Genomic DNA, 18,565 nt, shown 5'->3' with positions numbered 1-18,565 from the left:
TCAGAATGTCTGTGTGTGTGTATGTATGTGTGTGTGTGTGTGTATGGTGTGTTTGCTGTTTGTGTGCTTATGCACATGCATAAACTTCCACAACTACCCAGTATTACATTGTTATTACATTATTGGTAAGCTAAATAATATTTAGTATGCAATTAGTACCTATATTTGGGATTCTAATAAAGGATATAAATAATTTATCTATTACTTCTAGATCTTTTCCTTCGTACTAACCAATATAACTTAGTGATAGTGTGTGTGTGTGTGTGTGTGTGTGTGTGTGTGTGTGTGTGTGTGTGTGTGGTCATTAAACAGTGTCTCTTGTCCACATGGAAGAACATCAACTGACTGTAATTACTTTTTTTAATGAAGGAAGCATTGTAGTTTATTGTTACAATCCATCTTATTGACAAAATAATAGCTCTTTACAAAAAGCCTTTTGGATAATGAATAAGAAGTTATCAATAGCAGACATGACTGCTAAAGGAGTTCTGGATTAAAGGAAATGTCCTAACTTCTTAGGGACACTTTTATATTTGTAACAAACCTTTTACATCTGTGAATAAATGTGCATGTTGTGTACATGCTTGTCACTTGCAAACCTCAGGGTTTGAAAACAGGAGTAGTGCTGCACGGTCCCCAAGTAGAAGAACTAATCTTTAATGATGGGAATAAAACATTCAAGCTAGAAGAGATAGCAGCTACTTGAGGAACTTCTGATGTCATTCCCTGGAGCCTTCAAGAGCTTCGCTTTAGATCTTATGCAGAACAAGAATATTTTAAACAGAAAAGAGGAAATTATCCCAAGCAAAAATCATCAGCCGGACTATATTTTAAACAGAGAGATGGCTATATTTGAGGTCTCTTAATTGAGAGTGCTGATCTCATCTTTACGAAGGATGAGAAATGATATAAAGGGGTGGCAGTTCTTTGATGTTTATGTAAATGATCTCAGTTCCAATCGGAAGGGGTGGACATTCCTATGAAGCTTCTTCAGCAAACTATTTGTGCCATTATCAACTCAGAACCTTTTATTCTCCTAAGATTCTGTGTCTGTCTTCCCTCCCTCCGCTATCCCTTCCTATTTTCCCCCTTCAACCACCAACCTCCCCAGGAATGAATGCACCCTGGGTGGTGACTGACCCTCAAGCACAGATGAAGAAAAGGCTTGGATGAAGAAAAAGACCATTGTCTGATTCTAGAGAGATTGAACCGAAGACAACTGGCAAAGTCTAAGTTAAGGTTTGGTTATGGACCCATCCTTGGTCCAGGCTGTCTCAGTAACATGCTCTGGCTGACACATCCAATCCCTGATACTCTCTATGCCTGCAGTTAGCCACTTGGCAGATGAGTAGACCCTGAACAGTATCTTGGCTCCTTCTTCTCTTTTCCACACTGCTGTCCCAGCCTCCGTACGTTTCTATGAAAGGGCTTCGGGCAGTGTAAATCACAATAGAATCAGAAGTTGGAGAAACAATTACTTCTCAGCAACCTGGGTCTCTGCCTTTGTCTGTGAGTTTGCCTATCTTACTGTCTGTCCTTGGCTTTTTTTTTATCTAATCTGATAATATATTTCTATTTCTAGAAATAATTTGTTTCAGACTTGAAGGTGATGTTTGAAAGTGACTGTGTGGGTTGTTATTGGCTTGTGGGCACTATAAATTTAGAGGAGTTGGATGAAAGTCAATTTTTATATGCCGTTGTCATGACCACCTGTGGCAGTTTGTACCAAGTCAGCTGCTGCTGCTCTCTTTAAGCAACTTCCCATAACTGCCCCTCATCCATCAGTTAGCCCCACAGTTCTGTCAAACACTTCTATGTTCCAAGATGACCGTGTCTTCCTGACCACATTAGGGTATCCAGAGGTGACAGAAGCCTTCCTTCTGATTGATGCTGAGATGTATGAACTGGAACTTCCTCAGCAGCTGAGCACTCTGTGAGGACAGACAGACAAAGAATGAGTCACAGGACATTCAGTAGCAGCTGTCTCCCTCATTCTTGAGGTTTCTGTGGCTGTATTGTCCTGGGATTTGTGCTTCGGTATCTTTGAGCCCACACAGCAGTGCTAAGCATGGATGAAGGTGATTTGAACTGGGTTTCTGTCAACCGAAGCACTTCTCATGAATTCGTATTGGGGACAGTAGTGTAGACCTTCGGAAAGCTTCTGATAAACATGTTCTTTCCAGGGTCTTATCTCAGATTTAATATGTAAGAACATAGGCAAGTCTGCAGATGAATCTATTGTACTGATGTTTAATGACTGAGAGGAGCGAGAGTTCTCAGGACAGGGTGTTTACTTATAACAGCCAGGCCACAGAACACTGTTTTTCTTGTGTTTGAACTGTGTTGGAATATTTTTTCTATCAATCCAGTGTTTCATGTCTGTCTGTCCAAGAACCTGGGAAGTGAGTTTGTAAGATGAGAAAGTTAGGGACAAGGAATGTCCTGTCCATATCTGTACGATTTGGCTTTCTTATTGGCAATGAATTTGAGCTCTAAATATTTATATAAAACATATGTAATGAATAGTTTTATCTTAAAATTGTAAGAGTGCTTTCTCAGGCTTTAACTAAACATCCCATCACTGTAAGTTTGCACGGGAACCATATGGCTAAAGTGAGCTACTTACAGCTAGATCGCCCAGTGAGCATAATAAATATTGACCAAGTGTTGGTTGTTTGAAGGCCTTTTCTGTAAATGCCACTGCCTGCTTCTACACCCTTGTTTGAACAAGTTCAAGTAAACATTAACTGGGAGATGTTTTAGTTCTGCATGTGCTGTGAAAATTAATGATTCAACATATTCAATAAAAGACCGTGGGGGGGCATCACTTGGAGAAGAGCAGGAAATTGAATGAAAATCAGATAGTAGGTAAAGTCTGAGGGATGACAATGGGTGAAGGGGAACTACTAGCATTCTTGGGACCTTCTCAATGGCTCAAAGATGCCTACCAATGATGAAGTAGGGTTCTCAGATGCATGGACAAGCCTTGAGGCAGCCTGTCAGGGGGAGATTCTCACTCTTTAACTGTTATTACAAACAAATGTTAGTGTGGATATCTCCCTTATTTGGTGGTTCTAAAAATTGATTTAGTTATTTATTTACTGGGTTCATCTGTACCCCAGTACAAATGCCTCCCTTTCAAACAGCATCTGATACTCAGAGTGATAGGAAAAAGAGGAGTTCTTGTTGCTCATTGCCAGCTCCCACTTCAAATCCACTTTCTCCTTCTTCGTTAGAAATTAAATTTTGACTGTGCAGAACTAGAGATTGTATTCCCCGTGTGCCTTATCGTTTGCTCTCGTCAAGTGATAAAATTTAAGACAATGACGTCTAAGTCTAAATAGAAGCAATGCCTTACATCACTCAACTCTGGCCTGAAAACACTGGGGTGATGCTCTTCTCACATCTCTCTTCCCCTATTTCCTGTGGCGAAGGTACAGACACTAAAAGAGAGGTCACTTCAATAGTGCAGAGGAACTGTTGGCTTCAGCATGACTTCCCAAGATAGGAAGTCACTTTGTAGATTTGGAAGATTATTCTAGTTAATTTATGTCAACTCAAGAAAAACTAGAGCCCTCTGGGAAGAGAGAATCTCAGTTGGGGAATTGCATCCATCAGATTGTCTTGGGTACATGTTTGTGGAGGCATTTTCATGATTAAGGATTCATGTGAGAAGGTCCAGCCCACTGCGGGCAGTGCTACCCCTAGGCAGGTATCCCTGAGAAGTATAAGAAAGCAGGCTAAGCAAGCACAGGAGTAAGCCAGTAAGCAGTGTTATATCAGGCATAGTATCTGCTTCAGTTCTTGCCTCTGTGTTCCTACTCAGATCTTCTCTCCTGGTTTCCTTCATGGATGCGTTGTGATGTACAAGTGTAATGTAAGATAAATTTGTTTCTCTACAAGGTATTTTTGGTCATTGATGAACTGTGACTTGTAAGCTAAAATAAGCTCATTCCTTTCCAAATGGTCATCATTTCACTGTGGGAACAGAAATCAAACTAGAACTGAAGTTGGTACCTGAGAGTGGGCATTAATGTAATGGACCCGATCATGCTATTTTGGGGAGAATTGTAAAGCATTTGGAACTTGTGCTGTGTATGTTGGCAATGGCAGAGGGAAGAAAAGTGGGGCTGCCCAAACTCTTTGGAACACAGAAAAGAGTCCCAGATACCAGTCACTGAGAGCTACAGGATTGGGAGTTACAGTGCCAGATTTTGGTTTGTCTTAAATGTGACATTTTTTTTACTGCCCCATTTTTCCCCTTTCAGAGTAAGGTAATGTTTAACACTTTTGTTGTTTTGTTTTTATTTTTCATGGGTCTGTGTTAAGAATCTTTGGATCTTTTAAAGAGATTTTAAAGATTGGGACTTTTAAAGTTATACTATAGTTTATATTGTGATATTAACATGAGATTTTGGATAAATATGAAAGGAAAGGCTATGGTTTAACAGTAGTATGTTTTTGTGTCATGTTGACAAGGGGTCAATTATTCTGGTTAGTTTCTGTCAACTTGACACAAACTAGTGTCACCTGGGAAGAGGGAACCTCCATCAAAATGGCCTGTGAGCATATCTCGATTGATGACTGATGTGGGAGGGCCCATCTTACTGTGGATGGTGCCATCCCCGAGTAAGTGGTCCTAGTTATTAAAAAAAAAAAGCAAACCACAGAATATACAATAGTAAACAACTTTCCTCTATGGTTACTGCCTCAGGTACTGTCTCCAGGTTCCTGTTTGAATTCTTGCACTGACTTCCTTCGGTGATGACTTGATATGACAGTGTAAAGTAAAATAAGTTCTTTCTTCCCCATTCTGCTTTTGGTCATGGTATTTATTATAAGGGAAAGCAAAGCAGAACAATACATATGGCTCATGAATTACCCATAGCAAGCAGAGCACAAACTGCATCCTGGTAACTTGCAACTCTTGGGAAACCTCCATATTGTAGACTGTGAGCTCCTTCTTTGGTGACACTTATTCTTTATAATGTGTTCCAGGCACACGGACACCATAAAACATTTTACGGAGTTTATTTAAATAGAATTTCAAAAGAATAGCAGAGAAGAAAGATCATACTTAGGCAAATTCTCAGCTGTAAAACTTTTCCTTCCATGTTAAGCTTAGAAAATTGGGAGGAATGCGTTGAATAAAAATGTCGTTGAAGGAAAATCTTTTTTAAAAGGATGGAGTAATTTATTGAACAAAATTATTAAGAATAAGATACTGAAGTCATTGAGGCTTTCATCTGTGGAGGTTTTGTGCGTTTCATTAAGGGACAGGGAGGGTGAGGACAGGAAGGGATGCTGACAGCCAAGAGTACCAGGCAGTATGCAATTATGGGGCAATAGAATTACAGTTCAAATGTCATTAATCGTGAACCAGTATGATGTCATCTATGCTGGGGAGAAAGTAGACAGGTGTAGCTAGGTATTAAGCTAGGCAAGGTTAGGCAGAAAGGAAGGAGACTAGACAACAAGTCATCTAGAAATAGCCCCCTGGAAAGTGTGTTTAGCTGAAGCCTTGGTTTCTGGCTTGATTTTTATTAAGTCAAGTTCCATAGGCCTGAAAAAGGCTCTCTAAAGTCTCCTTTCCATTCCTCTTCTCTTACACTGGGCAATGTTTTACATGTACATGGAGTGCTTGATTCTTAACCAAGTCCTGGGCCTCCATGAAACTGGCTGGAAGGACGTGCATTTTCTTGCTCTCTTCCTGATGGTCCAGGAGAAAACTCAGTAATGCCAAGAAAAACTATCTTAATCCACCCAAAACCTGGGTGTTTATAGAATACACATTACACATAATGCTCATGTTTATGTTTGTGATTATGTTTAGAATTTTGTTATGTTTGAATTACCGTTCGGAAAGTCGTGCTTGGTTCCTAAGTGAGCAGTGAGCCTACTGTCTGCCCTTTGCAAGTCTTCATTAAGTATCTAGGCTGCTTACCAGCAGTGACCCTTGTATGAATTACAGACTGGGGTGGTAACAGAGTTGGGGAGCAAACCTGGAAGGCAGCCCTCTGAAAGTACTCTCTTGGGGGAGCTTATTTCATTAAAATTTCCTTCTCATCTGAACAACAACTTTGGAAATGAGAGCACCCCGTTCTGTCAGAGGAGAACCACTCTCAGTTCTGCCTCTGAAGTCTACCTCATCTGCACAGATACACTGTGGAAAAACAGAGTCTTTCAGGTCTTCCCCAGAAACCCTCTGTTCAGAACCTACAAAGTCCCATTTGAACAAAACATTTGACTTTGTGGTTACCTCTTTATGGCCCATGGTGAAAGAAAACTTTTTTTTTTAAAGCTAGGCTGAGCTAACGATGTTTTAAGGGTTATGAAGAACTCCTTTCTAATTGTAGGCTGGCTTTCCACACTCTGTTCAGGACCAAAGCATGCATAGCAAAGCACACTGTATGAGAGATGAAAGGCACGGGACCCCATAGCTCTTAGTCTGTGAGCTCCTCCAGAGAATAGCATTTCATTTATAGCTTTACTGTAGGTAAAGGGTAAATAATGTCAAATGGCTGCTGATTATTCCTCAAGGATTAGAATATATTGCCAGGTGCTGAAAAGCAAACACCTGTTATTTTAATTAAGTATATAATATAAATAAATGTATATTTATCTCAGTCTCCAAATAGAAATTGTATCTTGTTCGCTTTAAATAAGGAAAAAAATACATTGTTAACGATCCATCCTTTACAAGTTGGTGTCCTAAAAGTTGAGTAGAACGATGGTGACTGGAGGCCGAGGTGCAGGAGGGAGGTGGAGTGGGGCTGAACGGCTGAGGGTGAGGCAGAGGCAGGAAGTCCTTGGGTTTGTAGCACACTAAGGTGGTCCTGGATGACAGCCGTGCATTCCAAAAGGCCATATGCAAGGCCTCTGAGGAGTTTTACTATGAAGAAATAATAAAAGTTTGAGAAGACAGACATGTTTAGCCTATTTGTATATTACACAATGTACACAGGTGTTAGAACTACCCCCTGCAACATGTTCAGTTTTTAATGAAGGGCTGAGAATGAAGGGCAGAAAAGAGGTTTGTCTATAGAGACATGTATGGAAACCCCACGAAACAACACTTTTCAATGTGTTTATTGTACTGTGTTGACTATAACTTAATTGAAAATAATGGAATGTAAACATTATACAGAGCAGTATTAGATTTTAGCATTTGATTTCAAAAATTCTTTTGAAACAATAGGAGCAGACTGCTTGGAATATCTTGCAGGTAACATTTTGTGTGGGGTCAAGTGTTGCAATGAAGGACTGAGTTTGGTTTGTACAGTGCTTGCATGAACAGAGTCCAGGGTTTGGTCCCTAGAGTGAATACGAGGGCACACATCTGTAATCCCAGATTTGAAGCTCAAGGTTATCCTCAGTCAAACAGTTAGCAGTTCAAGGGCAAAATGACAGGAGACCTTTCTCTAAAACAAGCAAGCAAACAAGGAAGCAACAACAACATTGTTCACTGACATTTTGCAGTCTCCTCACATTCAGTAGACCTAAGGCAACCAATGTTCTTGAAAATGGATAACTTTGAATGTGAGATGTTTAGAATGAAAAAAGTTAGGGAACTTTCTCAAGCCCAGCACACTTTCCTGCAGTTCTGAAGCAGGAGAAATATGTTTCTGCCATTCAATGTGCCCAAATTGTATATCCCTAAATCATATATTTTTAAGCTGTGATTATGTCCTTGTTTTGAATGTAACTTTTTTATAAATTTGTGTTTTGAGAATACAAAATCAGAAGCAAAATATTGATTTAAGCAAAGTTAAGAATACAAACCTCACTGTTAGATTATCTTAAAGCCTTTTACTCTAGTTCCCATTCACTTCTTTTCAAGGTCTACCTCCCATTCCAAGGTCCACTGCTTAAAAGACAAAGTCTGTTTAGGACATAGATTTCTCCCACCACCCACGCAATTACCAAGTGCCTATAAACTTTGAGGCACTTAGACAGTAAATGAAAGACCTGTTCTTTCTATCCTTTGCAATCTAAATGGAGAGATAAGACTACTCGTTTAAAATTATTTTCAAACATTTACAAATTATTTTAAACATCTAAAAATTATTTTATCCTATTAAAAGGTAATGGAGGTGAACAGATCAAATTACATTATACACATGTATAACAATGTCAAAGTGAAATCCATTATTCTGTCCACTTAATATATGCTAACAAGAGTAGGTACTACATCTGAGATTGCCAGATTACAGGTATGTATATATATACATGTAGAATGGATAAATACATATACATTCTAACCATATCTGGTATTGTGCTGGTGATGTTTTACAACTGGCTCTCTAGGATCAAGTAGCCTCAACTGTAGTATTCATCAATTCCCTTAGGGCAAATATTTCCATCATAACACAATGTCACGTACTATCACAAAATCAACTGGCTTCAATTCCTGAAATGTAAACAGCCTGTTCTTATGAGTGTCTGTTCACAACTTCCAGAACTTTACTGCTGAAATATGTAGGGAGAGTGCAACTTAATTGTATATAATTCACGAAAGAATCCTCTTTTTCAACTTGCTACTAAAAGTCAGATATTAGATATTAGAAACATGAAGATGATTAATTATAGTGTTATTGCTCTAGAATTTTACAAGTAGGAATGAAACTAGATACGTGAATAACTGACTTTGAATACTATTGGTAGATGTTGTGGAAGTCCATAAGGGATGATAAAGTAATCAGAGAATGGATTGCAGCAAGTTGGATCTGGTGTCAGTCCTGAGGAGAAGCACTTATTCCCAAACATATTAGAGATCTGCCTTCAGCTGGCCTCAGAGGTAGGGTCAGATGAAAGCTCTACACACAGAGACCCTAAGAAATGTCTTACAATTCCTCTTTTCTTTCTAAACAATTTTAAAGGCAAGAATTTTAAGAAGCAAAATTTTGAATCAACAAATAGATGTCAACAATAACTACATGAAATAGTAGCAATGTGACTGGTGACTAAAGTCTACATCGTACTCTATGAATGGTACTAAATCATGTTCAGAGTAAGATTTCATGGTTAAGAGACCTAAAAATACTTGCTGTAGCTCTTTTTAGAATCTCTAATCAGCTCCTGTGCCTTGGAGTAATTTTTAAAGCAGGCTCGGCTATATCCAGTGCTTTTCCAGAGACTTTTAGAGTTAGTTCTACAAGAAGCACACTCTGGAAATCCAAAAAGCACATGGTTCACCAAGAGGTCTCAAAGGGTCCTTCCAGAAATAGACTCTCTGCAGAGACACAGAGGGTCAAAGTAGTATTGTCCCTGTCATAAAGACAACATGAAAATAGACCCGCCATTCTTGAAATCTATTTTATTGTTACTATTATGTCATGGGTGGTGTAATACCTAATAGATCCTTCTCTGGGATGCTAGGGTGTGATCAAATATAAATAGATACCGCCCTACCTGACGAGGTGATTCTTGAAATTTGTACCCCAAATATTCTGTTCATTGCCAGTATCGAGGTTGCACTTGTGGCCACTTATGCTCATGGCAGTAGCTACCAGATTGGCTCCTTTGTCCTCGTTTCTACAAGGTATTTTGTTATGTAGATATTTCTTCATGGTTAAAAGATTCTAGCCTAGACTCCTAGAACTAAAGAAATTTCCAAGTACAGTAACTTACAAAGACTCATACTTCTCTTCTCCTAAGGTCATAAAGACAGAAACATTTCCTTGGCAGAAAAGGTTTTTGACCAGTCAACTGATTGGCCTACAATTGAACACAGAACTCTAGGGATTCAGCCCTCTGGATTTACCAACCATGGTGAGGGCTGGGGTTGATGCAGTTACTTTGAGTCACCCATGCTCCTGTATGTAGCCACTCATATGTACTCCTCTAAGAAACTACATTAAACTAACTGGTTCATTAACAGACTTGGGTGGGGTTATTATTCTTGTCTGTTGTTGATACCTCATCTTGAATGAATACATAATTATGTCTCCCTCATCACTAGAAAAAGTCTCATAACACAAATGTGGACTGACAACCTACTACAAGTTTGGGAAGAGTGGGTGCATGACTCCTATGGTGGATGCTGACACATTCAACTAAGGCATGTTCATATGAGGGCATAGTAATGGGAGCAGTCTGGAAATGAATACTTCACGGGTACCTATTTCCTGTAATGATGACTGCATGCTCCTGCAATTGGTGGTAGGACAGGCAACCAAGACCAAACTATCTGAGACTAGAATATACTTCAGAGGAATCCCAAGATGAGCATCTTTCTGAATGTGGCATCCGGTGGCGTTCCTCACTAGTGAATGGTGCTGTCTACTATGCGAGTATGCAGATGCTCCCCAAACTGCTGATGGAATTGAAATCTCTGGAAGTAGCCAAGCAAGAGGTGATAATCAACAGGTTGTGGCTTCACAGTGAGTCAAGGCTGTGGTCAATAAGATATGTAAACGAAGCTCAGCTAGCTTCCCAGAGGACGTAACAGGGATTTCAATGGCAAAAAGAAGTGCAGATGCTATACTTTCTGCTACGCCTACTTTATGATTGGGCAGGAAACTTGGGTAGTGGAGAAGATGAAATTGCAGTTTTGGCTGGCCATTTCCTAGAGCTGGCAAGATACAAGAGAAAGAGTGCAGCTTAGGTCTTGCTTGGGATCCCTTCTTAGGATCCCTTGGGACTCATGGGAAGATAGGCTAGTGTGGAGACTGCGGTAGTAATGTGAGAAAAATTAGGTTTCACTGTTAACAGAAGAGGAAATCCATCAACAACACGTAGATAAAGCCCTTCCTAATGACCTGTGCAGGACACTTTGATAGAAATATTCTGCATCTGAACTGCACAAATTGAGGGAAGATTTTAAACAGGGAATGGAAGAGCCTCTCAGAACCTGGCTCCTGAGGCGGTGGGACGCAGGGGTGGATGTGATCAGTCTGAGTGCCATGGAGGCAGAGACACTGAATAGTCTAACTGCCTATCTCTCGTTGAGATAGAGAGATCAGAGTCTGAATTAACAGAGGGTAAGTCAGAGAGCTCCTGATGGACTGACTCATGGGGACCACTGGGGTCACTTGTTCATCACTAGCTGAGGTACCTGTGAAGACAAGAAAGAAAAAACAGATGTTAACTGAGAAAACAGTGGGCAGTGAGCTTTGAAAAGGCTTTAAAGACCTAGCCACAGATCTCAGAACTCAAAATGGTGCAAGGAAAAAGGACCGAGCTTGTCCTAGGAGCAAGCTGTCAGTCCACTAAGGTAGGCTATTAACAATCTCCCCTGCAAGAAAGCTGGCAGGGAGTGAAAAGTGTTCCCTCAGCCCAGGGTCCTCTCAGCAGCCAGCTGTGTCTGTTGTAAGACAAAGGCCAGGCTGCTGGCCTGGATGGAACACGTCAACATTGGAATGATGGCTTTGGGAGGAAAATATTATCCCCTATTTACAAACAAGGGAACTAAAGTTGGAGGGTTAAAATAGTTTGCGAAGTGTTTTGTAGCTACTAAGAGCCAAAGAAGACAAAACCTGAAGCCCTCGCCTCTACTATGGTCTGACATTTACTCTACTGCCTTATCAAAGAATACCTGTAACTGCCATGGACACTAATTAAAAAATATGAGATGAATACACTAAAAACACCTTTTAAATGGGACTTATATAATTAGGACACAAGTAATCATAAGCCCAATTGCAAGATGTCCCCTCTTGTTCTAAATTTAAAAGTAAATGAATATAATTCCTGCCAGTCCAAAGAGAGCTGGGTGCTGCAGACACAAACCACTTCCTTAGGCTAATCACCAGAGGAGTAAAATCTGAATTGTATTCTGTAGTCACACTCACAGTTGTATCTGATGTGCTGAGAAATCCCAGGGCCTCCAAGTGTCATCTCAGCCTCTGGCAATGTTAGGCTTGTAGTGCTTATAAAACAATGTGGCACCAAATAAACCTCTTGTCAGAAAAATGACCCTTGTTATTGACTGTCAGCCTATGCAGTATGGTTCGTGCAAATATGCCTTTGCTCAGTTAGTTTCTGTGTGATAGGATAAATTAGACAGCTCTATTTGACTAGGCCTCATTTTCCTTGCCTATCAGTAATCAAATTTAGACTTGGCTAAAATTTAAAATGAAATCCATTTAACATGAAAAAGCAAATACAAACACCTTTAATATTTTTGTTATGCTATTTAGACAAATTTTGAAGAAAACCATTATCTTTAAGCGACAGAAGACACTGTTCCTCTAAGCCAGTATCTGTGAATAACCTTACTTAGCAGATTAGTCTGAGAAATTAGAAGTGTGAAGTCAATGACTAGCTCTCTGGTTTGCATTTTGAATAGTCCATTCTTTATTCGAGATCTACAACCGATCCATCCTGGGATCCCTCCTGCCCACCGCTGAATTTCAGAACATACAAACTCCCCACCTGGCTGTGGAAGGATGCTTGCTTGGTGTTTGCCAAGGTGTGAGGCGCACTTGTGTGGAATCTTTAAGCAGAGCTCCAGAACCACAATGCTTCTACTTGCACGCTATTCTAGTTGTGTTCTGTTGCTGTGATAAAATCCCTGCTGAAAAGTGACTTGAGGAGGAAAGACTTTTCTTGGCTTATGATTGCAGGCCATAATTTATCACTGAGCAAAGTCAGAGCAGGAACTTGGAGATAGGAACCTTGGAGGAAGGGCTTGGGAGAGCAGTTTTTGGTTCCCTCAGTTAACTTCCTTATATAGCACAGGACCATCTACCCAGGAAATAGTACCACCCACAGTGGGCTGGGATTTCCTACATCAAGTATCAACAACTCCTCACAGGCACACCCACAATCCAAACTGAAGAACTCAATTACTCAATCATGACTTCATGTGATTCTAGGTTGTGTCAACTTGACAGTTAGTGACAACTAGGACACATAATCAGTTATCTGACTTAATTGTTCAATATTTTTATTGGGTATTAATAATAGGCCATCATGATAAAACAACAGAAATGTTGTTTTATCTGGCCAATAAGGGTAGAAAATAGCTAAGGAGAAATAAAAGCTCATAGCTGTTGTAAAAATATAAAAAATAAAAAAAGTATCACTGTCTTTTACCTTGATAGGTCCAGCACCTCGGTGCCACCTGCTAGATATCTTGGCGGAAACACATCCCAATTCCTCGGTGGCCCAATGTCTCCTGCCGCTGCACACTTTCCTACACTCAAACCGTCACATAAAAGAACACACAACACAATAATCTTAGATCCAATTGATAAGATATAATTGCCCACCTAAACATATAAAGCCCTGTACACATCCATCCCTTAGGAACATTGATAACAACCTGTAAATACACCTGCCATCTTGTCCTGCCACGGCTTCTCTCTTTCTCTCCCTCCTGTCTCTTCCTTTCTGTTCTAGTCTCCTCCTCTTCCTTCAAACTTCTCTCCTGCCCATCCTTCCTTCTCCTCCAATGACAGGCCTCCTTCTATCCTGTACCTGCCCCTCAACTGTACTTTACAAATTCAATGGGAAGAAGGTTCTGGTGAAGTCACCTGATTACTGAGTAGTGACTAGGCAGCTGTTCTTGGGGCAGTGGAATTAGCATCAAAATACAGATAATTTCAGGGCAAACCACATTTCCCCCTTTTTGTCCAGTTAAAAAGCCTTTTCACTTATATATAAATTGAGTACGATTATTACCATTCTACAATTTATAAAGGATATGATATACTCAACACCCAGTCCATCACTATATCAGTTAAACATAACGTTTAGTTATTCATTCTAGCTTAAGAAAGGCTTAAAATCTATATTATATCTTGGCTAGCTTGTATACTATCTGATAACTATCCAATAAAATACATATATTCAGAGTTATACAGCCTGATAAGCTATGAGACTATAATCAGTCTTCAACCCCGTCAGAAATCTGAGAATGACCAAATATCTATACACATAGGAGGCCTAACATGGCTTCTAGAACTGAGAGGTTGTAGAGACAAATCTCCATTAGCACAGTCCCCTGTTAGCAACATGTGAGCGAAAGTCTTCAGCCTTCTGGCCCAATATCAACTGTCAGACTCTTGAAATGCAGGTTTTGAAGGGGCAATCACCCTGTCTTGGCAGAGTTTATCAGTCAACTATTCTGCATAATTTGTCCTTTTCTGGACACTATTAGTTTGCAGATGAAACAGGCAGTTTTATCTAGTGGCTGCCTAGTCACAAAGTACTGCCTCACCTGGAGGTAGGGATGTTCAAATTCTTCGTTAAATCCGCCAACGGGAACTGTTAGGAGCAGATATGTCTCAAAAAAGCTAAATAAAGGTCTGTTTTCTTTTTCCCACGCATTTCCTAGGGATAGAGTGAGAATTCAAAAGATATAGTCCCCGATTCAAAGGATTACAGTGTTTTTGTTAAGTCTTTTATAAAATAGTTGTTTGTTTTTCATTCTTTGACAGGTTTCATACATGCATATTCTGAATTTTAGTCCCCTTTATCCTTTTTCCCTTCTCACCAAGTCTCCTTTCTACTTTCCAATCTTTAATGCAGGTTGCTTGGTTGAGCATGGGTGGGAGTTTATATATTGGAGCATGAACACTGTATCTGTAGTCACACCATTGAAGAAACTGACACTTCCCCTCCCCCCCCCCAGGCACCATTAACTGTCAATAATCCTTCAGGGAAGGATGAGAAGTCATGAGCCCTACCCCCTTTCTCAGTAAATATCGACAGGCTCAATCTTATGTGGTATCTGTGCAGGTAAAGATAGTTTCAGGGAGTTTGAGAGTGCATCAGCCTTGGCATATCCACAAGGCATTTTCACTGCAGTTCTCCCTAACCTCTGGTTAGTACCATTTCCACTTCTGCTTCCTTGATGGTCCCTAAGCCTTGATGGTCCCTAAGCCTTGATGGTCCCTAAGCCTTGATGGTTCCTATGCCTTGATGGTCTCTAAGCTTTGATGGTCATATTGTGGTAACATATATGTTCCTTTGGAGGCTAGGCATACCATAATCATATTCTGTGCATGTCATACATAACATATTCTGTGTGTGTCAGCCAGTTTGGAATCTTGTCTACTGCAAAAAGCTTCTCTAAAGAGGGCTGAGGGCTGCATCAGTCTATGGTACAAAGATACATCTTTACATGGCAGTCTGATATCCGTCCACTTAGCATACTCTCAGCCTTCCTAATGCTGTGTCCCTTTAATACAGTTCCTCATTGTGACCCCCAACCATAAGGTTAATTTTCATTGCTGCTTATAACTTGGATTTTGCTACTGCTATGATTTGCAATGTAAATATCTGATGTGCAGGATATCTGATATGTGATCTCCCAAGGCGGGGGAGGGAGAGGTGTCACAACAATCAAGTTGAGAACTACTGCCCTAGAAAATACAATTCGATGGCTGAAAAACAGTTACTGAAGATTTAATATTCTATATGCTTGGAACACCTATACCATGTAAGAAATCATTTCATTTCTATGATTACTTTAATAAAAGGTTGAAAAGGAAAAATTAATTTCATTCCTAAGGATAATAGAGTGTTTTATGGTAGTTTTGCATAGCAGAAGATAGAAGAGATTAAATTACCATTTCACAGTGAATTGTTTAACATATTTAATAACATGATGACTTTTACAAGGGAATCTTCACAGTCCCCCTCATCACTAGTTAGTGATGCCAGATAAAATACAGGTCGCTTAGTTAAATTTGAATTAAACACAGAAAATGAATAAATTTTAGTATAATTATGTCCCATGCAATATTTGATACTTTTTTTTTTAATTGAATAAGCTGTGTCTTTACATCTCAAGTTTAGCTGGGAAATCTGTCATTTTATTTGCTAAATCTGGCAACCTCGTTAGTAAACTACACTTTTTAAATGTTTTTCAAATAGTTTTTTTATTCAGTGTTGTGGCTTGAACCCAGGATCTTGCAAGCGTTCGGCAAACTCTCTACCACTGGGATCGATGCTCATTCGTTGATTTACCTACTAGTTCATCTAGTGAGCATTTCTTACATCTGAACTGTTTAGCATTGTGATTTACTTTTCCAAACAAAACTACACCCCCTACACACAAATGACACACAAACAGAAACCTACCTTATGGATCAGGAGCCCCCAGCCTTTGCTGACATTATATTTGGTGGGCAAAGATTTTAAATAATGTTGAGCTCTAAATTCAATCCCCAAAGGTTCTGTCGTTCAAACATTTAAAACTCCTCCAGGTGATTCTAGTGTTGCCAAGGTTGAGAACCACAGCTGTGGATGAAAACAAATTCTGCTTTCCTGGGCTTTCTGTCTTTGGAACTTACTAATGATTGATTTTCTCAGCAGATCTTAAATTGGCTTATTAGCCAACTAATATTTTTTACAAAGCAAAATAACTTCATTAAGCTAGCATTAGACATGTTAAATTAAACTATTTTTGCTAAGTTTTAGAATGGTGAATATTTAAATATTTATGTAAATAAATACATTCATCGGATCATTCAAAAAAAAATGCTTATTTCTGCCTTTGCTGGAAACTGTAACAGACACTAGGGATGGAACCGTTGAAATGACAAAACTCCTAGTCCTCCAAAAGGGACAATTAATATGGACAATTGATGATAATTGGTATAAAGAAATAAGTCAATGGCTTGAGAATGAGTTAGATAATGGAGAGCCATTTGTTTAAGGTGGCATAATCAAAAAAATCCATCTCCTGACCATATTCCTGAATGAGGATCAGAATTGTGCAAAGCTCTCCAGAGAAAGGCAAAGGAGAGAGCAAATGGAAAGTCTTCAGAGCTAAAGCACTAAGCCCAGTGCTTTCCTACTAAGAGCTGGAAGCGGCGTATGGCTAGGGCAATGCCAGAGGGACAGTCATATCAGATGTGCCAAACCGAAGGGTGTGACAAACCACGAGCAAGTTAAAGGCGCTGGCCCACAGTCCAGATGCAATGTGTGCATAATTAACCACTCAAAAACTTTAGGCTGCAGGGAAGTACACAGGGTCTGGCTTATTATATTATAAAAAAGTGAGACTCCAGTTTCCACATGGATTGACTGCTACAATAATGGTGGAGTGGAATTAGGCAAACATATACTAGAAGTGCGCTGATGATTTTGTATTATGATGGTAACAGTCATGGTGTGAAGACGTAGATTCAGAAAATGATCCCTTGCAGTAATTGCTGACAGAAGGAAAGAGTAGACAAGAATGTTTTGGAATTCAATGGGGAAAGGGAGGTGTCACCAGAGTTCTACTAGGAGCCCATTAACCTTGAAATGCCTAACATTTATCCCAGTGAGCAAGTCAATATGGCTGCTGTGTATGCCCGGAGCTTACAGAAGCAATCAGGGCTGCAGAAATCTATTGAGCTAATTAGCTATTTGCAGCAGGACTCTTTTTTCCTCCAAAGTTTAACATACTGGACTGTTTTTAAATAAAGTAAGGATGGTCATTTATTTCAAGGTGAGCTGCTTGTGCTAGGAGTTAAACTTGTAACCTTCTAAACTCCTCCAGCACCTGACAGTTTAGAATCCTCCACTACAGAAACACAGGAGAGGAACTGTTCCCTTCATGATTTTAAAATGTCTATGGGATATACTGAAGAAGTAATTGTGAAAATGGTATAGGATTATATAGAAAGCATTTTAAGACCAAGTTTGTTATGGCTAAAAATGATTTATTTAGCTATCAGTACATTTCCTTTAGGATGAATGAACAAAATAAAAATATGCTTTAGGTTGAGGAGAGACTTAAGAGTCCTTCGCCATCCTGAGAATCTACAGGCAATTTATGGTTTCTCCTTAGGGGAAAGAGAGCCATGTTTTCCAGTGGTGTATCCACTGGTAACCTGGTCATGCTCTTGTAAATAACCCCTTACCAATGTTCCTTTAAACAATCTAATCAAACGCACATGGTCACACAAAAACTAGTTATCATAGTTTTTAGAATGAGGTTCACATAAGTATCATTTTTTGATAGCTTAAAGGGAGAATTTTAATAGATCAAGTAAATTCCATTGAAATACTCATACAGTTAGTTTGTAAGACTGAAGAGTAGTGCCAGAAGTTTGGTTTTGAATTTTGCCATTAAATTAGTGTGACTGAAAACAAATCATTTAAGTCGCCAATTCCCAGTTTCCTTATTTTTAAAGATGGTAAATCTATTTCCAAGGTCGCTGTGATATGAGAAAGAACGTGTGCCCAAGTGTTTGGTGAATGATGCATTTATTTGTGAAAGAGGCGAATCACAGATCACTCAGGTAATCAAGCCCCAGGTAATCAAGGACCCAAAGGAAACCTCAGTGAGCTAACTTCACTTGGGATTAGTGGGAAAAGCATGTTAAACAAAGGAATATAAAGTCTAAATGTGCCACACACACCCTTTATATTTTCACTTGTTTCTCTGGTAATATCTCTCTTCCTGGAGCTGGTGGTATGCCTTAGTTTATTCCTTTCCTCTGATGGTTCTTTTTTTCCTCCAGTGTGGTGCATGGCTTCTTCCAGTAGCATGAAAGCCAATCAGAAGAGATGAAAGTCTGGGTTAGTACCTGCTTAATGTCAGTTTCTGGATCTTACAGTCATGTTCTGGGGTATGAACACTGGCAATGGTCTGTAAGACTTGGGGGTCTCTGAGACCTCT

At 39.6% G+C, this 18,565-nt stretch overlaps 1 long non-coding RNA gene across 4 annotated transcripts in view; it reads right to left on the bottom strand.

Moving 5' to 3' along the window:
- Positions 1 to 355: 355 nt before the first annotated feature.
- LOC102552709 (uncharacterized) overlaps positions 356 to 18,565 on the bottom strand; it is a 38,873-nt gene continuing 20,663 nt past the window's right edge. Inside the window, exons 2-4 of one of the 4 annotated variants that reach the window (XR_005488380.2) lie at positions 14,165 to 16,191; positions 13,039 to 13,138; positions 356 to 1,931 (exon numbers count right to left, since the gene is read on the bottom strand). This is a non-coding gene — a long non-coding RNA (uncharacterized LOC102552709). Of the gene's footprint in view, positions 1,932 to 5,015; positions 13,139 to 14,164; positions 16,192 to 18,565 lie in introns of those variants that run through there. The other 3 variants (XR_356500.4, XR_010054243.1, XR_010054242.1) reach the window with 3 other exon arrangements.

Source organism: Rattus norvegicus, chromosome 8 (assembly GCF_036323735.1).
Source record: "Rattus norvegicus strain BN/NHsdMcwi chromosome 8, GRCr8, whole genome shotgun sequence".
Classification (NCBI taxonomy): Eukaryota; Metazoa; Chordata; class Mammalia; order Rodentia; family Muridae; genus Rattus; species Rattus norvegicus.
Note: the sequence above shows the minus strand (reverse complement) of the source record. Positions and strands in the feature narration are given on the sequence as shown.